Source organism: Lepeophtheirus salmonis, chromosome 3, assembly GCF_016086655.4.
Source record: "Lepeophtheirus salmonis chromosome 3, UVic_Lsal_1.4, whole genome shotgun sequence".
Classification (NCBI taxonomy): domain Eukaryota; kingdom Metazoa; phylum Arthropoda; class Copepoda; order Siphonostomatoida; family Caligidae; genus Lepeophtheirus; species Lepeophtheirus salmonis.
The window spans coordinates 27,389,745-27,403,139 of record NC_052133.2 but is presented as its reverse complement, the minus strand read 5'-3'; the positions used below and the strand labels follow the sequence as shown (position 1 = coordinate 27,403,139).

At 28.5% G+C, this 13,395-nt stretch overlaps 1 protein-coding gene across 1 annotated transcript in view; it reads right to left on the bottom strand.

Annotated features, from left to right (window-relative positions):
• Positions 1-13,395, bottom strand: part of LOC121114803 (zwei Ig domain protein zig-8) — a 221,319-nt gene that overhangs the window by 149,960 nt on the left and 57,964 nt on the right. The gene's annotated exons all lie outside the window — the stretch shown is intronic.

Here is a 13,395-nt window from a genome sequence, read left to right as displayed (position 1 = left end):
CGCCACTCCAAAACCTCCCATCACATCAACAACTTAAAAGTCTTCAAGAAACACAAGACTCAAGAAGATGAAGGATAATTAAATAGTTCATCATTTAATTTGGACGTAGCACAGTTATTTGTGTCGTGTAACATCCCTTTAAATGTTCTGGATTCTCCTAATTTCTCCGTTTATTGAAAAATCTTCTCCAGGTAGATGGGTTGTTAAGAACTTGGTTGTGGAAGTATGTCAAGGAGTTTTGAATAAAATAAAAGAAGATGTGGAAGAAAAGGATATTTTCGTTGCACTAGATGAGAGAAGAGATCATCAAGGGAGGTCAATGACGACAATTTTGATTGTCCGTTTGGACGGACATTTCTGTGGGAGACCTTACCTTAGTGACTTGATTGATATTCAGATTGCAAACGCAAACAATGTAAAGAACATTGTCATAGGCTCAGTTTATAAGTTATTGTTGATCATAAAATGGAATAAACGTTTTGTTATCATTTAATTGTTAACTCGTAAACATAAACAATATTTATTAAATAATTTGTTACTTTATTGCCTCATTTCTATTCTTAAGATTTCGTGCCAAAGTTAACTATTCATCCTTTATGGCCAGTGGTCACTAAGAAGTAATGAGTACACTTCCTGTAATGATGGGTTTTATTTTCTCTAACTAAAAATATATTTTGTCTTGCATAAATTTACAGAATATAATATACATTTATAAAGTTATTTATAGGGAAGTTATATATTAATAATATACAACCATCTATCTTCCTTCATGTGTAAATAAATAAATAATTTAAGTTATAGATATATTCTAAACGATACTCTTTTAATTGGGTTGGAATCGATATTTACTTTGAACTCTGGATCCAGCGATATATACAATTGCACCACTCTCATATGTAGCTATTGTATTTTTGAAGTAATTTCCATGGACATTCAATGCATCGATGGGTAATTTATTCAGTTCAAATTTTTGAATAGAGTTGATGACCAAAATAGAGTTTTCTTTTCTAGACACCTGCATACTCTTGCATAGTGGCCTCTCTTATCACATCTTGTTCATTCGACGCTTTTTGTACGGCAAACTTTCCCATTCTTATGAGGAAATTGGAAACCACACTCTCTAAACAATCTTCTTCGATATATATTGAATCCACATGACTGTATTTGCGTTAACACTCTTTGATTAATTCCATTAATTTATACTTCACATATTTTATTTGCATCATCAATTAATCTTAATTGTGCTTCTTTATACTTCCGGACTCCGGTTAATTTGTTAGACGTCATCCTTGAATTTTCTTTCAAATAGAAGTTATATACTTGTATCTCAGGTCTAACGATGATTAAATCCACCTTTTATATTGATATTCGTAACCAAAGTTTTATATTATGACAATTAATATTTAATACTAGTTGTATCATACAATAAATTATAACTAACATTTAGACATTTTCTTGATATAATATTATTTTGATTAAATAGTACCAAGTTAAGCTATATTTTGATGAAGGGAAGCTTCTATATGTTGTAACCTTTCAGATAATTTGTAATATTAAAAAAATCATAAGTTATATATCTTTATAAGTATGTTCAAAATTACCCATCGGCCATCAAGTATGACTTATGAATAAAGGCTTGTTTATGTCCGAAAGAAAACAGGAACCAGATAGTTGAAATTGTATTTGCGGGTGCGCTTGCGCAAAACACGATTCCCACAACCGATATGATAAATATGGTGTTGTGCATCTATATTTATCAAAATATATATATGAAAGCGAGTTGGAATTTGCTTAAATAAATAAACAATTCTAAACCATATATTAAGATTTAAAGTGGTAAAATTAGTACTAATAATTAAATACTGTTAAATACCACAACCAAAAATTATACATATACTATGTTGATTTTATATTACTGAGCTTTTTCATAATTAACAAATATTAATTTGTATTTATTATTGTATTTTATGAATAAATAATTGGGAGTAGGAATTTAGAGTTGATAATTCCCTGAAGTTTTACCCCTAAAATAAGTCGTTTTTCAATTACTTAAGTTTAACCCCTTGGCATAGGACCCAATTTAGTCCCAAATGGAGTTACTCATCTCGGGTTCAGCTCATACCTCTACAATAGAATTGAAGATCGATATCAGAGTAATTCTTGCAAATATCCCTGTTTTTTTTTCTCCACCTCGCCACAGCTGCATGTAGCTAATCAATTCAAACGTGATTACAACTAAGCTGCTCTCCTCAAAACATTCTTCAAGTTGTCAGTGTTATCATATTGATTTTTGGTTTCTTTTTTAACAAGGCTAAAACACGAACGATTCTCCTCGCTACCTTTTCTTCCATCCCCTTAGTATAGGGTCCTACATTGCTAAGACTGGCGCAGCGAATTGTAAGTCAAAATGAATAGCAATAATAAGGTTTTAAGAATAGAAAATGATGACTCCTATACAATTGGTAGTTTATACAGTTTTCTCAGTAAAACACATTTAATTTTATTGAAATAATAAATATTTTTATAGTAGATGAAATCTATAAAAAACATGTATTTTACAATGAAAATCCATCTTATTCAATAGCTTACAAATGCATACATATATAATATTTGCAAAAAAATTATGTACTTCTTACCAAAAAATAATTAAATAATAATTTTAAATGGGCAATGATGATGTTATGATGATTGTTTGATAATTTAGTTATATTAAGGGTATTTTTGTACTTTTTTCTTAATTGAAATACGTTGATATATAAATAATGAATTAAAAAAAAGTAGATATTAAAAAAATTTAATTAATGCAATAGGTGTCAAGCCAAAAACTTTTCCGAACAATAATCAAGAAATGAGTAATTAAAAAATTTCTTATTTCGTAACAATATTTTGGTAAATTAGGAGCAATGTATATATATGAACATCCGGAATATTTTGAGATATTCAAAAATAAAAACTACTAATTTAAAGGGTTGATTTGAACAAATTAACTTTTTGTCACCTCAGATATGGCTTTCTGTACACAAGTACAATTCTGGTTTTCTTTTTTTAAATTATGAGCTAGGATTTTTGGAACGTTTTAGTGAAATTGTTAGTGTATAGGAAGAATTCAACGGAATTCTTAATAAATGGGAATAAAAAAAATATTGAAAAATGAAAATATTATTTAGATTCACTAAGAAAAAAAATTCTTGTTTGCTTCTGGAGTGATGGGCCACATACCCGTATCTAAAGGTTAGTTACCACATCTATTGTTCAAAACAATTAATTTCTTAGAACTTGGCACATTATAATCTTCAAGCTTCAAGAACTCCCCCTTCAAAACAAAGAAGCCCAGTTATTAGAAATTTTTCTCATTTAAGAGATTTGATTTGATTGCCGCATTATCATGATATTTTCATTTCTACAAACAAGACCCATTTTACAGCACAAAACTTTTTATTTATTTTGAAAGGAAGAGTTATTGAAATTTGAAGATTATAATATGCAAAGTTGTTAGGAATAAATTGTTTATAGACGTACCTATTACGTTTCCACGCATGATAGATGTGTTAAAACACTATTTTTAAGTTTTTATATATGTACCATAATTTTGTAAAACTTTATCACCTTTAGCTTATATTATATATTTGAATATAAAGCAATTCAATTTGTTAACGTAGAACTAAATCTTCTTTAATTAAGAGGTGAACTAATAGGTTTAAATGTTCCATGGAAAGTTTTGTTAATTATTTTTAATTAATATAAATAGCCTTATGTTGGGTAAAATTTATTGAAAATTTTGTTATGTACTTTCTAAACTAAGAAAAGAACAAAAAATTTATTTGAAAAAAAATCCCACCGCAATATAACCCAAGAGAGACGTAATTATTGGTTTCAGAAAAACGGTAGTTTTGTTTGTTCCCTGTCATGTTCAAATTCTCAGTTTTATAAAAATAATTCTGGTAAATAAAAAAAAAATTGAAAAAAATGGAGGTATGTTTTAGCCTATTTTTGTTTAAAAAATAAGAATTTGTTTAAGACTTACTGCAAGAACCTAACAGACCTTATAAATTTCTGAGCAAATTGATGGTTCAATAGAAATTGTGCAAGATTTATGTCAATAATTTTTATACATACTTAAAGATATTATAACAACAGACGGTGGCAATTTTGAAGGATATTTTGTATTGATGTTGCTCTGATTAATTTCTTATCTATGTCATAATTTTTAAGTTATAACCACTACAAACTTTTAATAGAGCTTTAGGCGGACTATTTAAATATAATTTATACTATATATGGCATTGGTTCGACCTGAAATTTAACCCAATTACAGTTAAATAAGTGCATTATTTACACATTGTAAAATTTTATGCCTCTTGTTCATAAAATATTAATTTCAAGTTCAACTTTTATTTTGTTCAGATGTAATTGTTTCTTGGTTGTCCTAGAAAATGATTAGGTTGTCACACTATGATTTGGTTCATCCTACAATTAATTTTTGTATATGCTAATAACATTAATTAATGAGAATAAATCTGTCATTAACTAATTATTTATTAATTAATTCATCAACTTAAAATCTGAGAAAATCCTTCTGATCGATGGAGATCGATCTAATGTCCATTTAAAAATGATTGATCTAACACATGGATACTACTGGAATGTTTGGGTGTAAGCAAAGTCAAATATATTTATAAATAATGTTTAATGATGATATAACCGCCAATAGAAGAGGTGACTACGTTATTCTTACTCTTTCCCTCTCTGCTATATACTTAAGAAGTAGATTTATAAAATAAATATTAGAGTAAACTAAATTATATTGCATACCACAATACTCAAGAATCAGAAATTATAATTAATGGGTATGGTATTGTAAAACGTAGAGAAAAATCAAAGTTTTGAGATATAAATGGAAAAACGGTCGTTGTGTGTGCTCTTTTTTCTTTTCAAAATCATTGTTGTGATAAAATCTCCATCTAATAAATCATCTATAGTTTGCCACATACCTTTGTATATTGCAATATTATTTGTAAAATGGCTTTAAAAATTACCTATTTTTGCTGAATTAAAATTAGTAGATTAAATATATAATATAATTAAATATTATTTTTTTATAAAAAATAATAAGTAGCTTGATTTTATACCAACTCATTTTCCGTGAAGAAATAGTATACTATTTCAAAACCTGCCTCTTTTTTTTCACTATAAATATCAAACCTATCTCAGTTTCTCCCATCAAGTTTTGCCAATAATGTCAATAAAGTAACTTTTGAGCAAAAAAATAATTCGGAATAATCAAAGATTAGGAACTAACCTATGAAATATGTAATATGTATATGAACTAATTAATTCCATCATGGATCTGTTAATTACAAATTGACTCAAGAAAAATATACATGATCTTTTTTTGATTACATGTGAAATTTGAGATTTTTTATTTTATTAGTAGCCTTAATATTAATGGGTAAAACATCTAGTTTATGGAATAGTTTTATACAGGGTTGAACAACTTTAATTTAGAGCCAATATCTTTTTTATTTTTTTATTTCTTTTTTTTAAGTGTAGGAGTAAATGTTTGAGAACAGTTTTTTTTCTTTCGTATCAAATAGAAAATCAATTTAAAGCTTAAAAAATATTCAATGGTTGCATAAGCTGACGCGAGTTACTGTCCTAGTGCAATCAAGAACCTGCTTGGTTAATCCAAAAGTACAGTTTATTGAGCCTAAAATCGCTGAAAAGTACCACAAGAAATTTCACAAAAGCCATTTATTTGGGCTTAAAGATTAACATTACATCTTTACAAAATAAAATATCAGTTTACAGGGTAACAAAATGTAAAGCATTGTTCACCAAATAAAGTTCAACCAAAGAATAATTATTTTCTTTAGCGATGAGCTTAACTGGATCGTAAAAAAAAGCCCAGAATGTTCGATGAAATTGTAAGTGATTAATCTCAAATGTTGAAACCGAAGTGTAGTCTTCATAATGATCATGGATGTCCTTAGGGATAGTGGCAGTGACAATGGACCGCAACAATTTCTGGAGTCGTAGTAAATAAATGTTTAATTTTAGGTCTACATATATATCTCTTTAATTATAATTTGTGGTACATTTATTTAACTAGGTATATAAAATTGCCGTAGAATAATACAATATCCGGTTTCATAGTGATAAAATACTCATACAGCCGGAATGGATCAACCGAGTGACTACATAAAAAGTAATTGCATTTGGATGGATAATATTCAGAATTAAGAATCCTGGCGCGATCGTCTATACAAACAAGTCTAGAGATGAAGTCGGAGAACTGGGACTGGATGGGCCATCACCAAAAGGGATGTATAAATTTTTCATTCAATGGCTACATTGAATAAAGAGGGTTCTGTGTATTAAGCAGAGAGTTTTTCCATAACCCAAGGTGTAAAAGCTCCTCTCAAGTACGAAAAACATTGAACAATATAATAATCAGGTCAGACTCCCAATTAGCAATTGCTACAATCTTTAATCCCCTTACTACTAGTAAATAAGTTTTAAAATGTAAAGAAACTATCATCAAAGGAATGAGTGAAAAGAATATACATCTAGAATAGTGCAAAGGACTTTTGCAGGAAATAAATTTGCAGACCATCTTACGAAGAGAGGTACTGAGTGCCAAAACCAGTATACTATAGGGACGCCTCCAAGCAACATAAAGAAGTTAATTTAATACTTTTTCCGTCAATATTGGTGTGACTGATATAAAAAGATCAAAGTATGAAACATACACATAGTACGCTTAATAAGCCGAAATCGAAGTGTATCAAACTCGGAAGAGAAAAATCGAGACTCATTGTATAAGCATACACTGGACATCACCCTTTTCTAGCCCACCTATGTAAGTGAAAGGATAAAACCTCAACGTGCAATGCCTGTATGGAAGAATTGAAAAGTGTACACCATTTCATCAATAGATGCCCCGCCCTATCTTACGAGATACATCAAGCCGTGAATGAGGAAAACAAAGACATTTGTTTTTTAAAATTTATGAAATCTAACAAAATAAAAAACATTATTGAACAAAATTTTTAATATAAACTAGGTTTAGGTTGTAGTAGCACAAATACCTCGTTGTGTGGTCGTGTTCGTTGCCTTATATTTGTACAATTTTATTTTAAGTATGTATGGCAAACAGTAATAAATATTTAACTAACAAATATACAATATCCTTAATTTCACACTTGTGACAACAATGTTCAAGTCTTCCCGATGCTGTCTCTCAGTTTCTACAGAGAAATAATCGGACTGTATCACTTACTTATATTTATTGACATATACTCGAATGTGATTTTTTTACACACTTAAATTATCTCTTTTTTTACCTTTGTCACTATAATATCCCACAGACATAAAATTTTAACCCGTTTTTTTTGTCAACTCTCAATTGTTCTACTAATAATTCCCCTAATAATTTCTCAGAACTTTAAACTCTAATTAGATTTTGTTAAGTTGTGAACAATTTTCTAATTAAACTTCTATTATATATTTTTCACAATTGTATCCCTAAATCATAAACTGTTATTGAGTTTTTTTGCCAGCTATTTATTTATCTACTCCCCCTATTCTTAATCTTGTTAAACGTAGAATATCCTTACTAGTTAATTCAGAGGATTCAAACATTTGAAAAGAATGACTTGGCTAGATACCACTTAGCTTTGAATCTCTTTTCCTTCTCTTTTTGAAAGAAAGGTTGAGCAATGCAAATAAGATTACTATGTGCATTGTGATGCAAGACAATTTCGCGTTAAACTATTTTTCCGAGGGACAATTCGCCTTGAAGCCATTTTTCTTTAAGACAATAGATAATTACCATTTAATACTTTTTGTATTAATACAAATTACATATATAACTTCAAAAAAATTCAAAAAGAACATCAATGTTAACCAAAAATAAGTAACAAAGTTGTATTCAATGCATTTATTTATATATTTGGACGAAATATGCTTGAAGCAAAAATACCTGATAGGGTGTACTAGTCACTGATAGTTATATTTATATGAAAATGTAGAAAACATGGATTTATTCCCATCTTCTTTACTATGTAGCACTTAATCCTACATATTATCCCTAGGTTGGTATATATTATCGAAATCATATGAGTCTTAATTTCATTTTTTCCAAAAGTATATTTAAAAGGATTTATATTTGCATTAAGTTTATTCCCTAAAACGGGTTGTGTATAAGTCGGTTATATATATATATAAATGACAGAATTATGCTGTTATGCGGGTTTTTTTGTGCGTGTAAATGTAACATTACATTTATCTCTTTTCTTTAAATGTACATTCATAATTTTTAAAATATTTATTTTCAATCTGAAAAATTTATCTATATATCTAAAGTGTATAAATAATCAGAATTTGAGAAATCGATAATAAAAGCTATAGCGAAATTTGTAAACCATGCCGAATTTTAGGACAATTGAATTTACTTTGAAAGTTAACCAATTCAATTTAAACTTACTTTATACATGTATTTTATTAATGAACGCATATTATTACACGATACACAGTTGACATAGAATCAAAATCAAAATATTTTCTGTAACTTGTAAATGGCAATTAAAATTATCAATATATCCATAAGTATCAGTTCAAGACGTGGAGAACAAAAATCGTTATTTTTCCTTCTTAATAACATTAGTTTTGGGCCTCAACAAAAACAATTTGATATTACTATTATATGTAGTTCAAATATTGTAATTTTAATGTTGATTCATATTCTTATGAACTAAGTAGATACTCAATAATAGTGATGAAGTTGCGTGCAATATTTAATCAACAGCGTATATTAATTTAGTACTAAAAGCAAAGAAATCAATAAAATTCACCAAATCATATTGATTTTGGTGTAAATTGATTTTTAAATGTCATGGCTATTTAAATTTTACAATACATTCCATAAAACCCTTTCTAAAAGTAGTCAAAAAAAAGAGTTTTTGTATAATATTTAACTCTTTAAATACAACTATGTGCATGAAAGAACGATGAAAAGCTCATTTTTCGATCACATACTTTTGTATATCTTTTTATAAACTTTAGCTTCCCTTTGTTACAAATTTATTTGTTTCATAAATTACTACCAGGTTATCCATTCGGTCTACCGATGTCATATTGATTCTTTTTGCCCGACCTGATCACCAAAAGAAACTAAAGTGATCCTCCAAATCTCATCAAAAAGTTGGTTATTTATAAAGAAGACTTGCCAAGATTCGAAAAAAGTAGGAAAATTCCATAGATAAGACAATTTATATTTTATTTTCTCCGAATAAGTGTGATACAGATACCTTTCCGAATATTAGCACTCACTTGAGAATTGTCTATATCCTACCAGTAATATCTTGTGATGTAAGAATAACTTTTCTGGTATTAAGAGGATCAAAACTCTGCTAAGATCGACCATGAAGGACATCAAACTAACATCAGGCGCCCTAATGACACTTAAAAAAATTATAAAGACCGATAAGGAGAAGTTGTGAATAGTTTTGTTAAATCCTTGCCCTTAGATACTTTTTTCTAGCCTGTATCGAAAACTGAAACAAAGTTGTATTAAAAAGTATGTAAAATACCATTGTTTTTCTGTTTTTTTTTTCCCAAAGAGAAAAAAAAGGTCTTTGAGTTTATATGAAGCATTGATGAAATATTTGAAGCAACCCAAGGACGCAATATATACATTACAATATTGCAACGGGTCCTTGAGTTTTTATAAACTATTGTCAGGGACTTTGAGAATCATGATGCCTCACAGCAATCCTTTAGTAAACCCTTTCAGTTGTCATCTGCACAATTGTCACTCATCTCAATTGTCAACCTTGTAATGGTCCCTCCATACTATTGTCTCCAAGCAATTGTCATCCACTCAACTGTCGAGTCACGCGGGAAATTAAACCTCGACACTGAAATTTCCTTAGTGCCCCAAATTATCAGAGATAAAAATGTTGACTTCATGTGAAATCGCTCTATTGGATTTATTTGAAATATTTAGGGAAAATGTTAGCTCCCAACGATTGCAACATAGACATACAGTCCCACCTAAATAGTCACGAGTTTAACCTGGAGTAAAAAGAAGTCACTTGCTCTTTTTAAGATGTTGGGATCGCTAATAATAACTGTCAAAGTTTTGTAAGGCTTTCAACTTCCCTGTACCATTCAGCTGGCATTCTTAGTATTTGAAAGCAGTTCTTCCTTTTATATTATACTCAACAAGTTTCTACTATATCCTAATTAGTGTCTCCTTGTTTTCATGTTCTAATTGGCTATTAAAGGTCGTTGTTAGTAAAAGTTGACCCTACCAATGAGTTTGTCTGGATTGAAAGAGATTCAAAAATTTGCTACCGTTTCATTGCCTTTCTTCTTAAAAATCCCTTTAAAAAGAGCATCAATATTCTTGAGTGTGTCAGAGGGTGAGTACATATATTCCCAAGGCTATGTGACAAGTGTAATTTCTATTAAAATTTTTCATTTTTTGCAGGTTTCCGGGGATTGAAGATGGGTGACAATAAAAGGGGACAAAGCATTCAAATCCAACAGTTAGTCTAAGGTTTCAAATGGTCACAATATATAATCTAATCTACTTTTAAAAGCCCTATTTGTTTGAGATATACCACTGAAAGTCATGGATGTATTTTTTGATTCAAGAATTAATCCAAATTTTTCAAGTTCTATCTTTTTTAATTACATTTTTGATGTTGATACAATTCTTAAAATTTTTAGAGCCACTGTATCCAACAGTACCACGAGTGATGTTTAAATCTTCTAAGATTAGATTATTGGAATCTGGGGGTTGACTATTGAAAATGATTTTGGAAAAACAATTCCCTAACCTGGATACGTCCAAAAGACTTATTTCTAAAATAAAATAATTATAATCTGAATGAAGAAGAGAACAGGCTCTACTTACAATTAGAATCAAGCCTCTCGAAAGGAACACAAAATACGAGTAAGAGTATATTTATGAAGAAGTTTAGTGTTAATAAACAATTTTGCATATATATATATATATCTTTCAATATCATTTACAAAAGTTATCTTATTTTTGAAGAAATGGGTGTAAAATACTTTAAAAATATTTTTTTAAATTGCTGGATAATGAATTTTAAGCAAATAGATGTGCGTTTGTAAATAAACATAAGAAAAAAATCAATTTTGTGTGCTCGTTTTACAAAGTACACTGCTTCCCTTTATTTTCCTTCTGAAGTGAAGAATATTATTTTCAAGGACAGTTTATTAAAAAAAAATTCTTTTAAATGTTACTTTAATTAAAGTTAGTTGAAAATATTTAAAAGTCAACTTGTTTTTATTTGTCTTATAAAAAACTTAATTCCTTGACAACATTTTTCTTTTTTTTTTCTCAGGAGAAGTCACTTAATTTTTTTTCTTATGAAACTTTGAATATACATACTTAAGATCTGTATCTAACACACTTATTTCATTAAACAAAAATTATAATCCCTTTTCCATACCTTAATTCGCCCTTAAATTGTTTCTTCGCCTCTGCCAAAAAAAATAAAAATACGATTAATCAGAATAAAATCCTAATTTTGTCAAAAACTGAACATTAAAAAATGTTACTTATCAAATAATGTAAAATCTAGACTAGGATGTTGATAAAACTGTTTTCAAAAGTATAGGGATCTAAAATCAAACTTAAACCTTGGTTTTGACGACAATATCAATTTCGTTTGCTTTTGAGATATATTTTCAAATCGAAATACTTTAAAAACTAGGCTTTCAATAGTTGACTAACTCGTTCTTTTGTTACAATTATAATAGAACCTTTTGTACAAATGTTAATAATCTATTTCTAAAAAAATCGCGTAACTATCTTAATTGGAGGGATCAATTTCAATATACTTTAATTTTTAACCTATGAAATATATTAAATACGTCCCTTATAGTTGATAACTTCCAAATTTTTTTTTAGATATAAATGGATACAAGCATTATATTTATATAAAAATAGTTTTTTTTTCTTCAAAAGTATAAATTTTAATTTTTTGTCCTGGATTGTGGGCTCTACTAATAGGAAAAAATAAATAAATTTCAAAAAACATAACCACATATCTCATTATTCTCTATTTTACAGTATGAATACCTTTTTAGTTATGAAAATAATAAGAATTTAATATCTATTTGTTCATTAAGTTTAGAGATATTGACGGTTGATTATAGCAAAATTGAATATATTTTCCTCAAAAAAAAAAAAAAAAAAAAGGCGTTCAAAATTGGACAAGACTCTCAGTTCAACGTTAATATCTCCCTCCATGATTATAAAATTATGTTTAAAATTCGTGTGTAAATTAACTAAACAAAAATAAACTCAACACGTGTTAATTTCATGCTTTTTAAATGAAGCCTTGATCATAAAATTCAGCATTTTAGAATACTCTGTGTCCAACAAAGAATTACACTTATTACTTCCCAATAAATCTTTCAGGAGAACATGCATTACTTTTTAATTTATTTTTAGTAGTTGTAGTTTCCAGCATTGTCTGGAGTAATTTGACATCGTTTAAAAGACAAAAATTTGTTTTTATAGAAGATAACTCCCCAATAAATTCTCTCTCTCTTACTCTCTGTTTTTCATGAGCACACTCACGCATTACCACTAAAGCGATAAAGTTGGCCCTTATATTGGAAATCCTTTTTAGAATCAGCGGGCCCTAATTTTTTAACTGAAACTAGGTATGTAGAACACAAACACAAAATCCTAGCAAATTTAGTTAACGTTTACCTCCTGCACAATTGATATTTCTGGAATCTTATAAAGCAAAACTGTTTGGTAGTGCGTTATTTTAAAAACATGTTTTTAAATAAAATATTTCCATGAACAAAAAAAAGTTATTGGGTTTGTTAATTTTTTGTGATTCTAATTTCCTTGATTGTAGAGAGCAATAAGTGGTCGTTCCTAGACCGTTTATTAAATAAATATACATTTTAAAACCTTCAGTACAAAAAAAAAAGAAGTACTAATTATCCTTTTTATATAATACAAATATAAATTTATAATGTAAATATTGTATTTGTATTCTACCATACACAGAAAATAACCACACTTAGTGTGTTGCAGTTTCTCCCAAATTATAAATAATCGTCAGAATCAGATCGTCCCTTCTATAGAACTGCAATAACGTTAGCTGAATATATATACAGACACAGTTTATAGTACATTCGTCAAATTCTACTATGTAGTGCGTAAATATTCATTTCACATGCTTTATTCATTAGTAGCATTGGTCAATATTATCGTTTTTAGACTAAGTCCTTATTTTATTGTGTATTGCATTATATACTTAATATGTACAATAGATGTTCTGATACTCTTTTGGATGTTTACTTGAGACACTTGAGTCTGAACACATATAGATAAATATA